General features: G+C 37.1%; 1 protein-coding gene and 2 long non-coding RNA genes across 3 annotated transcripts in view; 1 reads left to right on the top strand and 2 right to left on the bottom strand.

The window, feature by feature from the left end:
* Positions 1-19,301, bottom strand: part of LOC144986974 (uncharacterized) — a 239,984-nt gene that overhangs the window by 80,528 nt on the left and 140,155 nt on the right. The window lies entirely within an intron of this gene.
* LOC144988251 (uncharacterized) lies at positions 1,909-5,472 on the bottom strand. The gene is made up of 5 exons (XR_013652102.1): positions 5,301-5,472; positions 3,215-3,272; positions 3,006-3,067; positions 2,573-2,668; positions 1,909-2,077 (listed from the first exon to the last, which is right to left on the bottom strand). It is a non-coding gene; the product is annotated as an uncharacterized LOC144988251 (long non-coding RNA).
* Positions 9,249-15,279, top strand: LOC144988257 (uncharacterized). The gene is made up of 2 exons (XR_013652109.1): positions 9,249-13,684; positions 13,762-15,279. It is a non-coding gene; the product is annotated as an uncharacterized LOC144988257 (long non-coding RNA).

Here is a 19,301-nt window from a genome sequence, read left to right as displayed (position 1 = left end):
ATAAACATTTGTTTCCCACATTTTAATAGTAGAATTCAACACGGGACATATAGTGGATTGTAAGAATAGGAACAAAAACAGCAACAACAAAATAATCCTCCTCCCCTTAAAACATGCATTTGACTCTGAACAAGTCTAGAACAAATCCAAGCAAAGACCAGCGCTGGGGCTCCTGCTAGTTTCTTTTAGAAGAGCCTGCCTCTTCAAAACATAGAATGTTCAACAACTAGAGCTAAAAATGTCTGTTGGTAGATTTCTGGATGTTGGCCGTATCCCAGCGAGCAAGGCCAAGTCAGCCCCATATGGTTTCAAAGTGGACAGAAAATGTTTTTAGGAGTTTCTAGAATGTTCAACAACTAGAGCTAAATTAAACTAGTGCATGAAATGACAAAGAACTTCCTGTTTGAAAGGAATCTCATGATGGCTTCCACCTGTCTCTTTGCTTTTCCTTTCTTTTTTGGGTTTCTCCTCTTTGGGAGGTTACACAAAACTGCACTTTAACCCAGAAGGAAACAACAACCGCTCCACAATCCCTGAATCCCCTACAGCAGTGGTCCCCAACCCCCGGGCTGCGGACCGGTACTGGTCCATGGGTCATTTGGTACTGGGCCGCACAGAAATAAAAAATAACTTACTTTACTTCTGGTTTATTTATATTGGAATCCGAAAGATGTTTTATTTTGAAAAATTGCCCGATTCTCTGTCACATCCGTCTATGTCACCATTAACGCAGGCCAAGGCGCTCTTCTCAGTCACGTGATAGGTTACTGGTAAGATAAAACCCAGGAGCTATTAAAATGAGTAAAAAACAAACATCTTTGGGAAGTTTCTTTGCCAAGGGGAAAAGGCCCAGCCAGGACACAGAAGAGTGGCCTTCGACTTCCAAAAAAAGAAAGCTAGATTTAATAAACAGTACTTCTTTTTTGCACCTTGAGTGTGGGTCGGGGAGAGGGTGAAGACACCTGTGCGATGTTGTATCCATGCGTGTCAAAATGAAAGCTCTGGGTTTGTGTTGTCACGTGTCTGTTCCTCCTTCTGCATGGCGTTGCTACAGTAATCCTCCGCCAACATCTTAAAGACCGGTTTGTTTAATAGAAAGTCGTGCAATAAAGTTTATTGAAGAAAAAAAAGGCTGCACTGTAAACCCTAACGAGTTGACAGAACTTAAAAATTGTTTTGTAACAGATTACACAATAGTTTTTAAGTTATATTATTAAAACTTTTAAGTTAACATTTATTAAAATTTATATTGTCAGTTGGCTTAAATTTGTATTATTTCATATTAAAAATATTAAGATTCCTCAACTTACAAAAGAGTGATTATTTACTCAAAGTTTTTAATTTTTTCCAACTAAAAAAACACTTTAACTATATTTTTATAATATTACTCAACTCATAAAATATGTAAAATTCACTCAAATGTTTTATAAATTCTCTAACTCATTAAATGTGTAGCATTGAAAATATTTAAAATTCTTCAGCTTAAAATGTTTCTACTTGAAATGTATTCTAAACAGAGGTATTGATACTGCCCCACAACAACATTTAAAAGCTAACATTGATAAAAACCAACAAACATGAAAGCCACACAATAGCGATTGCTTAATACACTTTTTTAATTGCTCTTTTTTTTAAAAAAAAGCACAAATATCAAGAGGATGAAGAAACAATAAGTGCAATAAAACTGCATTATAAGAGTGCCACACAACATATTGACAAAAAGAGTTGGTTTGTATTGTACGGCAGAAAAAGCAAATGATCACAACAAAACACATTAGTAGCATAACACTTAAACCAACAAATAGTCCATTCTGGGAGACTCACTCAACGAAGCATTCTTCAGCGTCAATAAATGTCCTTTCAGGGGTTTGCTGTCCTCAAGGCTCAATACAGCATTCTGAATAAATATGAAGGCAAGTTCAAGTTTTTTGGGGTTCTGTAGGTCCAGAGCATAGATGTCCCCGAAGAGTAGAAGAGATTAGTCAGGCAGATGTGTGGGACCACTGACGGCAGCATCAGGAGCATCACCACGACAACTGAGAAGATACCCACAGCAGTGTCTGTGAGGTCTGGTATTCTGGAAAATACAAAACAAAAAACACAGATGAGTTCAGACCCTCAAAGATATTCATCACACTAATGTCCAAAACTGACATTCCTGCCACCTGTCAATGGGAATCTTTTCATGCTAACATTCTGTTAGCTTTTAATCAACTGGCTGTGATGCTTTAAGGACCAACTCCAATTAAAATTGTGTTTTTAAAAAGTTCTTTAGCATTTTTCTGAAAAGTGAGGACATTTATAAAATAATTTAAGACTAAAGCTTCATTTTTCTTTATTCATATAATGATGGATCAGGAGCAGAAAAGGTAAACCAAAATGTTCCCACTCCCTCCAAACAGGAGTCCCTGATGTTCGCCTTGCATCTTCCGTCTCATTCTTAAAACCATTTAAAAATATTACTCAGTTTGCAAACTACAAACAATTGCCTATTTATTATGTCACTCGATAAAATCTCAATCAATATTAAAGGATTAGAGAAAACCATTGACAGGGAGTCGTGTGCACTTACTGTACAGGTCTTGAAGAAGTTGGAGGCATCTTCATGCAGATAAACAGGAAGTGCAAGGAGGACAAGTGCCCGTCTCATGTTCACGTCACGCTGGTCCTAAAAGAATAAAAAGAAATATACATTACTATTGAAGCAAACGCAGAGCAAACACTTCCAATATGTACTTAAAGAACTTTAAGAAATAATAAAATGATACCTTTTCTAGATGTCTATTTCTAGTGAGAGTACAATACAGTGTTCATGGCATGATCCACTTCAGGTCAAAGACCCAAAGTCATTTTTAAGGCAAGTTACACCTTGGCTTCTTACAACTGTTTACAAATGATTTGTTGTTTTTGGCTAGTTAAAATCTGCATAAATGTTTCCATGCTGCCATATCAATCTAATAATGGTAATAGTTCAGGATGAATATATTAAATAAGTATAAACTCACCCACTGACACCTCTTTTCTGGTGAAATGGTGACTTTCTGGTGAACTGTCTGAAGTTCAGTATCTGAAAAAGTCCAAAAGGGATTTTTCAATGTTAAAGAAAAATGTTTCAATTATATTCTGATCAAAACATTTATTGCACTACACAAACTATTGCATTTTTTGTTTTTTTAATAGCTCTAGACAAATACCTGATCAGGAGACAAGTTACCTCGCTGGCCTTGGCGTCTACCTGGAGGTGAAACACTGAACACTCTGTAGTTCGGTACCTGAACACAACAGGAACACGTTGATTAATTTATTTTTACAAAAACCCTTTTTATAATGGAGATCAGTGATTTAAAAGCTTAAAGTGTGGATGCCATGCTTTGAACAACTTTGTCAAATAAAAAAGCCCTTTAAACGCTGATTCTATTGATACCAATAGTTCGCGTCGAAAAAAATCCGAAGCATATGAATAATAGACATCTTTCGAAGGAATCAGAGATTTGGATCTGCCGCTAGAGCGCAGGCTGGAAGTGAACCCGATATGACCTGTGACGTCATGAAAGGCGTTGATTTTCGCAGTTCCGCTTCGGACAGCATGTAAACAAAACAGGTAGTCTTCGTTTCTCTCGTGTTTAAATCTGTTAATCATCAACATGCCAAGTCGTTGTGTGGCAGCTGGATGTAGCAATACATCTACTGAAAGTGTATCTGTGTATAAAATTCCCAAACAAGAAACGCTGCTGAAAAGGGGAAAGTTCAAGAAGGTGGACGGCGAAGGATTTTTCCCTCCAGATCTGCAGGAGAGAAGTCTGCGTTTTCGAAGGGACAAAAACCGGGACACAAACGAAGAATTTTGAACGGAGAGTTGGGAGGAGGATCTTGGCTTCTGAGTCGAGGAAAGGCGGGTGAGCTGGAAGCGAGCGAGCCGTTTTCTGGGTCGGAGAGGACGGCGCTGGAGTCGGGAGCGGAGGCTGCTAAGCTAGTGTGCATCACGATGGATCACATTGAGGCGAAGTAGTCGTGTTTTCTGTTGTCCTTGGATCCAACTGGAGTATTTCAACGCACTCAATGTTTTGCAAGAGAAGCAACAGGCCTGCAACGTTTTTTTTTTTCTTTTGCTTTTGAGGTGCCGGTACCGTGAGTAAACTGAACTGTGTGTGTGTGAGCGCGCGCGCGCGCACGAGAAAAGGTTTCAAACGGGTTCAAACGGGTAAAACTGTTAATGTTCCACAGTTGTTAATGGTATACAGTGACTTTGTTAACTAAAGAGTAGTAATATCTGGGAAACTTTTATTTTGTGACATTTATTTTGTAAATTGGGTTGAAAACCAGTGTTTACCTTTGTTTAGATTAGGCCAAAAGGGGACATTTTGAGTATATTTTAGGGTAAGTGGAGTAATTTAATTTTATACATTTTTTAGACTTACTGGAGTCTAGCCGAATCTTCATGCTGGCTATCGTCATGATCGGCATGATCACTAGACCTACTACTTTCTGCTATATCCTCCTCACTTTCGCAAAAGGGTTTGAATCGATACGGTTGCAAAAGTGACTCATCATCATGATAATCTCCGCAACTTTCCTCTTCATCTTTCTGTTCATCTGATGATAAATCGCTAATAGAGACGGTAGCATCACTCTGTGCTTCGCTATCGGTGCTAGCCATGTTGTCTGCCTTGTCTTCCTTTCGTTACGTCACAAACAGGGCGGCGCGAATTCGGCGGAATGCGTGAAGCCGGCGGCCGTCCTCGTTGTTTATATTGCGTTTTTCGCTATTTATTCTTTTTCGAAAAATATTAAAAACAATCGCAACATGAAATAGAAACTATTTACTATATTTTGGCTTATTAAAATAGGCCATGTCACCCACACTTTAAAGCTGCATTTAAAACCCAATGCTTCCATGTAGCCACCAGGCTTAAAACTTTTGGCGGTAGCTCCTCCCACACAACCGTTAGAGGCTTTGAGTGACATTTTTGGACAAATGTCCAGCAGCAAACTTTAGCCACAGACAGAGGCCTCCAACGCGAATTTCACACGCAGATCACGTTTAGTGTGATTGCAGCATAACAGATCATTTCTACCTCTGAAAAAAACTCGTCACTGTCGTAACTTAAGGGCAGAAATGCATTTTGGGTTTGGCTCGCCATACGTCTGCTCCGCTATAACGAACTAATGTACATTGTCACATTAAGCTGTAAAACGATCGTAACACACGTATATTTAAACAGTAAAGCACATTTACGGTAGTATAAGAGCATTTTTAAAGCATTTCATTCAAAATAAAGTAAACCGTGAACGATACTTACCAAATTAAATCAGGGCTGAAGACAAGACGGCGCCACTGAGGAAAACATCAGCGATGAGGCGGATGGAAAAAAACGAGGTTGGGGCGTCTTGAAGCGGGGCAAAAGCGCAACGCATTGCAGAAAAATAAAATGCTCGATTTTCAATTTCAAACGTCGCATACTCGCATTCGGCTTTAGTATAAACAATAGATGCGACTTAGAAACCACCCAAATGAACAAATCTTTTACTTTATACACAAAGTACCCACTTCCACCTAAAATGAAAGAAACACATTTTAAAATAATATCTAAAATTTACCCTGTTGGAGATTTTTTATATAAAAGATTCAAATTTGAATCTGAACCATGCATATTCTGTTCATCTGAAACTGAAACATTAGAACATCTTTTTTACAGTTGCAACCAGGTTAAAATATTCTGGTCTGATATACACAATTGGTTGTCACTCAAAATTTTAAATATTCCCTTTTTTTCCTTATGTGATGTTCTTTTCTATATGGAAAATCTGGACCCGGGAATTTCTGATGTCATTAATGTTGTTATTATTTTATGCAAACATTTCATTCATTTAAGTAAATGGAAAAATACATGCCCTTTGTTTAGTATTTTTTTGAATTATTTTTCTGATTATTATAAGTGTCTTAAATGCATTCCTAACAAAAACAAGAAAACTACAGTCATTTATCAGAATATATCAAAAGTATTATTATTTTGAATTGTTTTTGCCTTGCCTTTGCCTATTATTTCATTTTTATTTCTTTTTTTTCTATATGTGCATTTATAACTTTTCTTCACCCTAATTTGGTTTGTATATGAGCATTTAAAAAAAATAAAAAAGAGGTACACACATTGTTAAAAAATATTACTGTTTTTTGTTTTTTTCGGTCTTATATGTGTGTTATATATTAACAATTGTTTATTGTGCAAGTGACTGTGAATGTCTGTAAATTGAAAAATGTACAATAAAAAAAAAAAAATACTCGCATTCGGCAAATCCAACATGGCCACCTGAGCTAACGTTGAGAAAACGAAAGACCCTCCCACCAGTACGTGATGACGTCATGACGCTACTTCAGGGATCTTAAAATTTTTGAGTGCTAGATACAAATAAGCTTTAAAATATTGAGCACTGTTGAGTTAAATTTGGAAAAATGTTGATAGAGCTTAATACTTTATAGTTGAATCAACTACAAAATGACATTTAAGTTGTGTAACCTTAATAGTTATGAGCCAATACAACTGTTAGGGTTTACAGTGTGGTCTGTGAAAACTTTGGCTGTGGCGCTAAAAGGTTGGGGACCACTGCCCTACTGCCTTTATCTAAATGTGGTCCAGAGGAAAATTTTGGCGGATGCACACAAAGGCAGGAGACGGAGGTATCAATGTTATAATAATTTTATTAAAAAATGTAAAGAAATAAATAAAAATAGACCAGTTAAAATACATGCACACAACAAAAACAGAAACAGAGATTCTGTTTGCTGAAGACCTGAATAGCTAAAGGAGGTGGAGACTCCTAAAGATTTGATTTTCAAGAAAATAACTGTTCTTTCTGCAATATAGACTATAGAATCAATTGATCATCTGTGTTTTGAATGTATATTTGTTAACAGTTTTTGGGAGGATTTTTTAGTTGGTGCTCCTCAGAGTTTCCTTTTCCTATTTCTATTCAGTTACAAAAACATCATTTTATTAGTAGTTTCTGGCGATAATTTATTTGATTTGGCATTTAATACTGTATTAATTTCTGGAAAATTCTTCATTCATAAGAGTAGATTTTTTTTTAAAACCAAACCATTATTCACTACATTAAAGAACTGTTTATATTTTAAATCACTAAAATACATGAAAAAAAGAAAGCAATAAAACTGTCCAATTTCATTGAAGATCACATGTTGTATGACAATCCCTAGTATTGTGAACTACAATTCTAAATTTATTTTTTTAGTTGTATCTATGTCTTTTTTATTTCGTTCTGTTGTAGTTATGTGAATGGAAGTGGGCGGTTCCAATAGCCAAATGCTGCACGACAATTACCCCCCCCCCCCCCCCCCACTGTACCTGAGCCAATTAATGTGTTTTAAGAATGAAGTCAAACTGTATTCATCCTCATTGAAACGTATTCAGAACCTAAGTCCTTTCATTAATGACATTTGTAAATCTGCTACAAAATGGTTACTGATATAGGGTCTAGATTGTTGATTGCCTTATATTTTAATTTATACTGAAGGTTTTTTTTAATATTTTTATGCGTATAGATTTTGTAATTATTTTTAAATATAAGTAAAAAATATTAAAACAAAACTGAGCCAAGTAATCCTGCCGCAGCTCCATCATTATTGTCTTTTTTACACGAGAAGAAAACAATACAAACATTTCTACAGTGAATTTATTCAGTTTAACATCAGGTATTTCTGCTTTGCAGACCTGCAGACAATGACAAAGGGTCAAACAAAACCAGAAATAATTGTTGTTCTAATGTGAGACTTCAGATAAACTGAGGTTGGATGTAAAAATTCTCTTAAATTAAAAAAAAAAGTTTCAGTCTCTATTAAGTCTCTACTCTAAACAGTTCTTCATCTCCTAAACAGTCATTTAATGCTCACATCTTTGATTAGTTTTATTTGGTTTTGTGGTTAATTCCTTTTTTTTTTTTTTTTTTTTTTTTTTTTTTTTTTTTTTTTTTATTGAACTTTTCAAATACAAAACATACAAACTCCAGCAGAGGATGAATACACCACAAAATACAAAAACACTAATGGGGGTAAAAAATACTCTCAGTCATAAACATTAAGTGTTGAAACACTTACAAAAAATACAAATAAAAAATAACAGGAGCCAAATGATAGCACAGGACAGACACTAGAATAAAAGCCACAAAGAAATTTGTTTAGATATTTTTTTAACACCTACTGAGGATTGTAATCTTTTCAGTGAGGAATAATATAATTTAAAATCGTTAATAAAACCTGGGAAGGAGGGCTTGGAACCTCTCCACTTGCAACAGTGGATATGGTATTTTCCTAAAAGTAAGATGATATTAATGAAATTTGAGAAAGAATCATCAATATTTTCCATAAACAGCATGACATCAGAAATACCAAAAGGGGGAATATTCAGTTTTAAATTAATCCAATTCCTTATTTGAGTCCAGAACTCTTTGGAGTAATCGCATGAAAAAAACAAATGTTCCAGTGTTTCCTCATTGGAGTTACAAAAAATGCAAGATTCCACGTCAAATTTAAATCTGCTTTGAAGAAAATCGGAGACAGGATAATATTTATTTATTATTTTGAAATGAGTTTCTTTTACTTTGGGCAGAACAGGCCATTTAATATACTTTGAGTGTGCTTTAACTAACAGAGATTGGCTGTTGAAATAAGAGAAAGATCTAAAAGAGGCTCGATTATGGACATGATAAATTCTTTCTTTTAAACAGTTGTTCAAAAGATTGTTATTTAGTTTAAAATCTAAGAAATTACATCCATTTATCTGTAATTTTGGTAATGAGATAATTGTTCTATGAGGAGTAAAAACAGTGTTCTTTATTAAATGAATCAAAGCAGCAGGAATAGCTCGACATACTTTTTTAAATTCTTTAAGGCTGCAGGTGAGACTGTATTTATCTATAAATGAAGAAAAAGTCAATAAATTACCGTCACTGTCAGTTAAATCTGTAACAAAAAGAATGTTTCTGTCAAACCAATCCTGTTTAAATATAGATTTCCTACCAACTAATACTGTTCTGTTATTCCATAATGTTGATCCATGGGGGGTAAAATTGTGAATAAATATCATTTTCCAAAACTGAAGAACCTGTTTATGGAAGTTGGACAAAATGAATGGAATCTTATTTACTTCAAAATCACATTTCAAAAGGAAGTCTATGCCTCCTAAATGTTTAAAAATGGATCTTGGGATATGAAACCACATGGAGTTACTATCAACCTGTGAAGGAATTTGTTTTATTATTATCATTGTTTAAATGTATTTCTTTAAATGTTAACTCAGATTGACCTTTTTACCTCTTCTGAAAACAGTTCTGTGTGTTTTGGTCATCTGCTTCTCATGCCCAGCCAGGAACAGGGGGGTTTTACGACACACTGTCCTCAGCTGATAAGTGATACTGTTTGAAGTTAGAATCCACCAAAGGGGTCATTGTATGACACCCCCTAATGAACTTTTTGTCTTTGTCTTGAATTGTTACCTCCCACTTGTGTTCTTAATAAAAGCAGCACAGGGAGGGGCAGACCTTTGAGAAGAGAAACGTGGTGGACCTTTTCCAACACATTTGCTCCTCTCCCTCGTGCATGAGAAACTTGATTCTTGTTGTGGTTTGTTGTTTATAATTGTGTTTTTCTTTAATGTCTAGATGCATTTATCTGACATTCTTTGGTCCTTCGAGCCGGAAGACAACATATCTGCGTCCTTGGGGGAGGATCATGCCGATTGAAGTCTGTGCACAGCCCGTGAGACTAGGTCTCCGGAGGAAAGTCCGTCGTAGTGAATTCTACGCCGGCCAATCGACTGGTCTGATCCCTGGGTCCAGATTGACGTTATTCGTTAACCAGTCAGACCACAACGACAAGGCAAGTAAAGCGCTTTTTCAGGGGTTCGAGTCCCCGAAGTGGCCCAGAATTCTGAGGGACAGGTTCAAGTCCTGTTGCCTAAAACACGTGTGGGTTTGGAGTCCCGGAAAAGTCCAGAATTCTGAATAAAGGTGTAGGTTCGAGTCCTGCAGCCTAAAACGCGTAAGAGGGTTCAAGTCCCTAAAAGGCCTATAATAACAACAAAAATAAAATAAAAAAAGTTTTTTTTTTGGTGTGAATGTGTGTGTGCATGTGTGAAAGGAGTGAACTTGTTCGAAGCAGTGAGCAGCTGGAAACCTTGCGGTGTTAACACAAGGCTGCTTGTTGGAGTAGAACAAGATTTCATCTCATTAGGCTTTAGGTGAAAAGAACCCAGAGTCTAAAACGGGTTTTGCTCCTGGGAGGACCCTAAACGTGTGACCGGATCAGACAATAGGTCTGACCTAGAAGCTTGTTGCACGGGGAGTGAAATTCGGTCCTGAGAGAAATTCTCTGTTGGTTCTGATCACACTCTGTGACTAACGTAAATGTAAAAAAAATAGAAAAAAATTTAAAAAATGGGGGAATTCAAATAAAAAAGTTGAATTATCATGAGATTAAAAATATATGGAAAGAGGTTCATCCAGGTTCAACTACATTCTTGATAAAATGGGATAAAAACTAGGATTTTAAGGGGAATGTACTGAATTAGTTCAAAGGTTACAAATTAAAAACAAAATAAAAAATACAAAAGAAACAAAAAAATAGTGAAGAACAAATTTGTGCAAAACTGTGCTTAAATGAAGCAACGAAAAATAAAGAATGGCATTCAGAAAAGTAAAACTAGAGATAAATCAGATGTGAGACTCAGACCCCTGCAACTGCAGGCTGCAGCAGGCTGCAGACCGAGCAGGAGCAGGATGAAAGGGGGGAGAGCAGAAACCAGCTGATTTCTCACCTCCTCCCTACCAGGGGACAAATGTTCCTCTGTTGACGGGTTTTTACCCACCAGTGACTGATTTAAATACACTAGAAAAAGGAAAAATAATGTTAGGAGGAAAAGGGAAAAAACTTGAATGGAGTAAAACTATGGGGGTTGGTTTGGAAGAAGCTGGAGAGTCATCTGAACCCAATGATTGAAGTGCCCAATCCCAGAGCTGGAGAAGATGGCCAGAGGCCTACACTTCTTGTGTTTAGGACCTGGACATTAGAGGATGTTAGGAAGGCAGTGAGGGGAGTTATCTCTCACGGGCAAATGATGAAAGTTCAGAGAGCTTATCATCTGAATGGCATTAAATGTCAGCAACCATGTATGACTGCTATGAAAGCAGACTGGGCAAAAGTAAAGGAATCCTTTGAATGATGACGATCCACCCAGACCTCTTCTGCATAACAGTCTAAGAGTTAATTCAAAGTCTTACACTTTTAGGACAAAGAATTAGAGAAGCCTTTCCAATGAGACCTGATTATGGAAAGATTGGTCAAACTAAGCAAAAAGATGGAGAATTAGTGTTTGATTTTAGAGTCAGATTTGAAGAAGTTTTAAAGCTAATTGTGGACTCAGAGATAATGATGATGGTGCCTATAGGCAGCAGCTGAAACAAGCTTTACTGCAAGCTATGAGACCAGAGATTGCAGACTAGATAAGGAAACTTTACTTTGATCTACCAACAGGAGCACTACAACAGTTTATGAATTTTGCTGTTCATGCAGAAAAAGTGATGGTGAATAGAAAGAAATTTAGGAATCAAAGTGTAGATACATTTTGGCAGGAAGAAAGTAGTGATGTGTTTTTTGGAAGGAATGTGAAGAGAAGAAGAAATCGTGGTCGTGGTAAAGGAAATTTTAGAGGAAGGTCTAGAGGAAGTAGCAACAGAGGGTCAGAGCAGGTTGATGAGGGATGTTGGATTTGTGGACAGAGAGATCATTGGCTGAGAGATTGTCCTGAAAGGAAGAAATCAGATTGATTAGATGGTAAAAGAAATAACAAGATAAAAGATGAATCTGAACCAGAAATTCAACCAATTAGTGATGAATTTTTAGATCTCACTGAAAGAGAAATAGTTTTTGTTGATGGGTCAGCAAAGAAAGATGAAACAGGCAGAAACAAAGTGGGTTTTGCTGTTGTAACTCAAGATAAGGTTCTGAAGGCAGGACCCCTGTGTGGAAATTCCTCAGCACAATCAGCAGAGTTGACAGCTTTAACTGAAGCATGCAAACTTTTTAAAGATAAGCCAGTTACAATCTATACTGATAGCCAATATGCGTTTGCTACAGTGCATTTTATTTTGTCAACAGTGGAAGAACAGAGGGTTTAAAACGTCAACAGGAAAACCAATAATGCATGTAAACTTACTGAAAGAATTATTGACTGCTGTAATGTTACCATCTAAAGTGGCAATATGTAAATGTGAGGGACACACACAAAGGACAGATGATATTTCTAAAGGAAATTCCTTTGCAGATGCAACGACAAAGCAAGCTGCAACAAAAGATGTAGAAATATGCACAAATGAGGATGTGACTGCAGATGCAACCGATGATGTTTTAAAAGAAATGCAACACAGCGCACCGAAACAAGAAAAAGATTTATGGTTGAAAAAGGGAGCAAAGTTGGAACAAAGTCTTTATGTCAGCACAGAAGGAAAACCTATTTTACCAAAATCCATGTACAAATGGGCAGCAATTTTGAGTCATGGGCTTTGCCATGATTCAACAGGGGGGATGGTGAACTTATTAGAGAAATATTATACAACTTATGGATTTATTCTCTATAAAAAAATTTTTGTAAACAATGTGTTACATGTATGCGTCATAATCCCCAAGGCAATGTTACACCTAAGAGAGGAAAATTTCCTGAACGAACTTTTCCTTTCCATACAATCCATATGGATTTTATTTAATTGAATAAAAGTAAAGGATTGAAATATTGTTTAGTGATTATTAATGCATTTTCCAAATGGGTTGAAATCTTTCCATGTGCAACACAAGACGCTATTACAGTAGCTAAAGCTATTTGTAAAAGAATGATCCCAACTTTTGGCTTTTGTGATAATGGTACACATTTTGTAAATCAAGTGATAGATCTAAAGAGACATTGTAGTTATCACCCACAGAGTGCAGGATTAGTTAATAGAACTAATAGCACTATCAAATCAAAGTTAAAGAAATGCAGGGAAGAGACAAACAGTGGCCTGACTGCATAGACTTAGTTCAACTAAGTATGCGTATCACACGCACAGCAGGTCAACCTTTAACGCCTTTTGAAATGTTGTATGGACGTTCTTATAGGTTACCAGACATTGATCCTACACAGCAACATTCTCCAGATGATGATGCAAATTTAGTGGATTATTTGAGAAAAATGTTTACCACTAAAGATGTGCAAAGGACAAATCAAGTGCCAGATTCCTTTTTATCTCCACAGGACACTTCACCAGTGCAGGTTGGTGACTGGGTGTTTGTGGAGGCCATAAAAAGGAAGTGTTGGTCCAGCCCACGGTGGGAAGGGCCATTCCAAGTCCTGCTGACTACACCAACAGCTGTAAAGATTGCTGAAAGGACGTTTTGGATCCACCTGTCACACTGCAAGAAAAAGCATCTGGGTGAGGCTAATTCCAACTGCTAGGTGGGGAAGTCTGACTACAAAGGGAGGCAGCTGTATAGAAGCTGCTTGTCTCAACGTCAGCGAAGCCGAGACATCCACCTAGTCTTAGGGAAGAAAGCACACCAGAACTCTTTTGCACTACACGGATCCTACACTGTTAGAGGACTTGAGGAGGTGATGTGCTAGTAACCTCTCCCTCCCGAAGATAGGTACATATCCACCATGGCGTGTCCAACTGGGCTAAGAGACAGTTTATTTTGTTTACTGTTCCTGCTATTCCTGACAGGAGCCACCACAAGGATTTGGTTCTTTTGGAATCATTATCCACCTGCAAGAAGAACCACCAACGAGGACAGACTAAACATTTCTCGACGATGGCTGATCCAGATAATCAATGACAGGGTTTCCCATGCAGTTCCCTGCCCCAGAGGACGTTGTGTTGGATCTAATCCAGATTTAATTCCAGGTAACAATGGTACTTATGTGGTTGATCAAATGTTTTGGTTATGTGGGCAGGCCCTCTACCTCAGTCTGCCTAGAGACTGGAGTGGGATTTGTGCTTCTGTAAAGGTCACAGGTCACACTTTCATAGTTTCTGCAGTCCATGAGCCTCACCTGCGCTACAGACGTAACCTTATTGATGTCAAGCCACATGATTCCATTTGGGGATCACATGTTCCTGGAGACCATAAACACTGGAATACTGGGGAAAAGGTAACTATGGCATTGTTTCCCTAGGTTGGAAATGCTAAAAACGCTCTCAGAATTGAGACCATTGATTATCGATTAGGTTTATTTTTGAACGCTACAATTAAAGCATTTAAAGGCTATAATGAAGAAATGTCAAGCATGAGACTTATGGTTCTACAGAACAGATTGGTTTTGGACTTATTGGTTGCTCAGGAGGGAGGTGTTTGTATAATGTTAAATGATACCTGTTGTACATTTATTCCTGACAACATCGATGAAGGTCACAGCATCACCGAAGCATTACATCAACTTGAAAAGGTTCAGCAGGCAATTCAGGATGACAGGAAACCCCAATCTTGGGATTTCTTCTCCTGGTTTTGCTTTTGGTTCCTGGTGGCAACTTTTGTTAAAAATAGTGACACCTATTCTTATGGTACTGATCATATGTTGTGTGTTCACTATGTGCATTTTTCCTTGTATTCAATCTATGATTTCCAGAGCAGTGAATGGTGGAGTACAAAGTGTTCTTCTGAGTCAAGAATACAACTTGTTATTAAAGGGAGAACAAGATGACTGTAATGATTTTGAAACTGAAATGACTTGAAAAAAAAAAAAAAGAACTTCTCATCTGAGTGTAAATTGAAAGTGTTATGAAAATGAAGATGTCACAGAAAACTGAAAAGAGATGTGATATTGGATGTGAGATTTTGACATTTATCAATGATAAACAGGTGGGAGTATGTGAAGGAATTTGTTTTATTATTATCATTGTTTAAATGTATTTCTTTAAATGTTAACTCAGATTGACCTTTTTACCTCTTCTGAAAACAGTTCTGTGTGTTTTGGTCATCTGCTTCTCATGCCCAGCCAGGAACAGGGGGGTTTTACGACACACTGTCCTCAGCTGATAAGTGATACTGTTTGAAGTTAGAATCCACCAAAGGGGTCATTGTATGACACCCCCTAATGAACTTTTTGTCTTTGTCTTGAATTGTTACCTCCCACTTGTGTTCTTAATAAAAGCAGCACAGGGAGGGGCAGACCTTTGAGAAGAGAAACGTGGTGGACCTTTTCCAACACATTTGCTCCTCTCCCTCGTGCATGAGAAACTTGATTCTTGTTGTGGTTTGTTGTTTATAATTGTGTTTTTCTTTAATGTCTAGATGCATTTATCTGACACAACCAGAAGAGCTTTTAAAAAATTAATCCTGAAAGTACCGACCATAGCTTCAAAATCTAGAGCATTGATGCCACCATTATCATAACTTTTGACCAGTTGGGAACGTTTGATATAATGTGTTTTGTTTTTCCATATGAATTGAAAAATAATAGAGTTAACTTTCTTAATGTTTGGAGGGGATATGTATAAGGAATAGCAGGGATAAATAATCTTAGAGACGCCTTCTGCTTTGGTTAACAGATTTCTCCCAAAAACAGTTAAATCTCTTGTCAACCAGCGACTTAAACTTTTCTTTATATCAAACAATCGATTTGTAATGTTGACTTCTTCCCTCCTTAATGTGTTTGTAGACAATAATACACCCAGATATTTCACTTCATGAACAACCCTAATGGCTTCAATAGTTTGGTGCTGACACGAGTGAACGGGGAGGATTTCACATTTGGAAATATTTAGCTTCAAGCCTGATGCTTTGGAAAATAACTGAAGCCTACTTAGAGCTTTAACAACCTCTGCAACGTTTTTTAGAAGTAAAGCAGTATCATCTGCAAACTGACTAATTTTGTATTGCTTTTCAAAAATAGAAATACCTTGAATATCATGACTATGTTTTATGAGAATGGTTAATAACTGAGTAGCTAATATAAACAGTTTGGGTGAGATGGGGCAACCTTGTCGGATACCCCTTTTAATTACAAATCGGGGAGTAATTCCTGGATTTAAGGAAACTGAACTATAAATATCATTATAAAACATTTTAATAATATTACAAAATTTATCACCAAATCCTAAAAATTTCAGGGCTTTAATTAAAAAGGAATGCTCCAATGTGTCAAATGCTTTATAAAAATCTAGAAATAATATTAAACTATCTGGGTCAACAAAGTCACAATAATCCAATAAATCTACTACCAACCTGATGTGATTATGGATATTTCTTCCTTTAATGAATGCTGACTGACACTCATCCACTAAATCCTTCAGTCCTCTGTTTAGACGTTCTGCAAAAACATGAGCCAAAATTTTATAGTCATTGCATAACAAAGTAATTGGTCTCCAATTATCCAAATATAAAGTATTTTTATTAGGTTTGGGGATTAAAGTGATTAACCCCTGTCTCATTGTGTTAGAAAGGCTACCTGCTGAGATACATTCCAGAAAAGCTTCATGTAACAAACGTCTTATATCAGTCCAAAAGAATTTATAAAATTCTGCTGTTAAACCATCCAAGCCAGGAGATTTCCCAGAGGACATCTTAAGAACAGCAGCATCCATTTCCTCAATGTCTAAATCGTTTTCCATAAAATGTTTAAATTCTAAGTCAATGTTTTGGTTCAATCCTTCAATGCTTTCGAATAAAATTTCACAGTCAGCTTCGGAATGATAGGACTTATATAAATTGGAGTAAAATGTGTGTATTTCTTTGTTAATTTCCCTTTGGTCTTCATAAACAAAATTATTTACTGATAGTTTGTTAATTTGCTTTTTTAATTGCCTTTGTTTTTCAAGATTAAAAAAATATGTGGTATTTTTTTCTCCCTCTTCAATCCAGCGAGCTCGGGATCTTACAAATGCACCTCTAGCTTTTTCAATATACAAAATGTCTAACTCGCTTTGTAATTTATTTAATTCTAATAATTCCTCAGTCGACAAATCCATCTTTTTACATAGGTCATTAATATTTCTTAAAATATTTTGTTGTTTTAGACGTTTCAATCTAAAGGCACTTTTACTAAAATCAATTGCAAGACTTCTAATTTTAAACTTAAACCATTCCCATTTACTCACAGGTGACATGTCCAAGACATTCACTTCTGTTATTAATTCTCTAACCTTGTTGCAAAAACAGGAGTCTTCCAAAAGCATATTGTTGAATTTCCAAATTTGAATTAAATCAGTTACTGACCGATTACATTGAAGGGATAAAGAAACAACACAGTGGTCTGTTAAGGGGGAAGCAGAAATGGAACATTTATCAATATATTTTACTAATGATGAAGATATTAACCAATAATCTAACCTTGAAGATTGTCCATTTCCTGCAGCATTAAACCATGTATATTGCCTGGTCACTGGGTTCAGAATTCTCCAATAATCAACTAAATTGACAACATTCATAAATTCAACCACCAGATCATCAAACTTGTGACATTGTGCTCTAGGTGGATGTCTGTCTAACCAAAGGTCTGGCGCCAGGTTAAAGTCACCTCCAACTATGACATTATCAGTTAAATGAGCGTGTTTAAGGTCTAGAATTTGTTTACATAAGTCTGAGAGGAGTGTTTTGTTTTTAGCTCTTTCATTATAACCATATACACAAACCAAAATAAACATTTCACCGTTAAACTCAAATATTAATATCAACCAATGGCCATAAGTGTCCCCAAAATGGTTAATAACTTTTCCCGGGAATTTGTTTAAAAGTATCATAACACCAGCTGAATGAGAGGTCCCATGACTGACATAAATAGAATCACCCCACTGTAATTTCCAGAAGTTTACATCTTCTTCAACTGAATGGGTTTCCTGCAAAAAAACACATTTAGCTTTCTGCTCCTTACAAAATAAAAAAATAGCTTTTCGCTTAACATTGTTTTTAAGCCCCCTAGTGTTTAAAGAAATGAAAGAAAACATTTAAGAATTATCAAAAGCACAGCAACCGCAGAAGATGTGCAGGAATGAACAATGTTGTCCTTACCAGACAATTCAATGAGCATTCTTCACCAAGAACATGAACTGACAGAACACTAACTCTCACTGACTGTAATCTATTGAGGGTCCACTCTTCGATTGTCGATCAGTGCGTACCCCTCCTTCAGGAACGCTCTCTGACCCCTCTTCCTCGCCTCTTGGACCAGCGGCCACAGCTTGGCTCTCGCCTCCCTGTCCTCCTTAGAGAAATCTTCTTTGAAGTGGATGTGCATTTCCTTGCAGACTCTCGCCTCTCTTGACTGTTTCCACACGTCATCCCGGACCACTCTGGACACAAACTGCAGGATTATCGACCGCGGCGTATTGTTGGAAGTCGCCGCGCTCCCCTTTCTTCCCAACCGATGGACCGTGTCAACTGCCTCTCGCAGGCGGTCCGCGCCGATGGGAACCACCCTGGTCAAGATGCCGATGACGGTTTCTCTGATGTCTTCTCCATCCTTCTCAGCCAAACCATTCAGCCGCAGATTCCACCTCCGTTTGTAGCGAGCATGCTCAGCCACCGCTTCCCTTAGCCGCTTGTTGTCTCCTTGAAGTTCAGCCACTCTTTTCTCCAGATGTTCTAGAACTCCTTTATTCCTTTTTATAGCTTCTGAGTTGGCATCAATTCTTTCATCAAACTTTTTCAGTAGGGCTGTCTGCTCATCCATTTTGGCCGTTTGCATGTCGACCTTCTCCGTCAGGGCGGCCACGGCTTCCATAATTCTTTCGAACATACTTTCATCCTGCAAGTTCTGCCCGCACCCTTTCTTTTGCTTTTTAGGATGAGGTGCTTTGACTGGAGTGTGTGCAAGGTTCACTAACTTTTCTTTGGACCTTTCTCCATCCCCTGTAGTGACTTCAACAGCTTCCTCAGTCATCTCGTGAATATCGGACTGGGAATAATAGTCGTGCTCGTCCATTTGCATTTCGGTTAGCTTACTTTCGATTTTCAAAAGGAAGAAAAAAACAAGTTTACGGTAGTCCGCGATTCCTCTCACAAACTTTAAATAGAAACTTAGAAAAAATTTCAGTGTTCTTGGTTATAGAATGCAAAAAAAACTCACAAACAAGGACAGAAAAAAAAACTCTTACACCGGAGCCCGCAAAGTACGTTCGTTCATTCCGCCATCTTGCCTCCTCCTTACTGTGGTTAATTCCTGTACATCGTTTAAAAAAAAAAAGTACATCGTAAATTCTGGTGACGTCATATCCGCTTACCAAGCGGTTTTGACAAAAACATTTTTGTTTTTTTTTAGATATTTTTA

This window comes from Oryzias latipes, chromosome 2 (genome assembly GCF_053564925.1).
Source record: "Oryzias latipes strain Hd-rR chromosome 2, Olatipes_Hd-rR_3.1".
NCBI classification, from domain to species: Eukaryota; Metazoa; Chordata; class Actinopteri; order Beloniformes; family Adrianichthyidae; genus Oryzias; species Oryzias latipes.
Note: the sequence above shows the minus strand (reverse complement) of the source record. Positions and strands in the feature narration are given on the sequence as shown.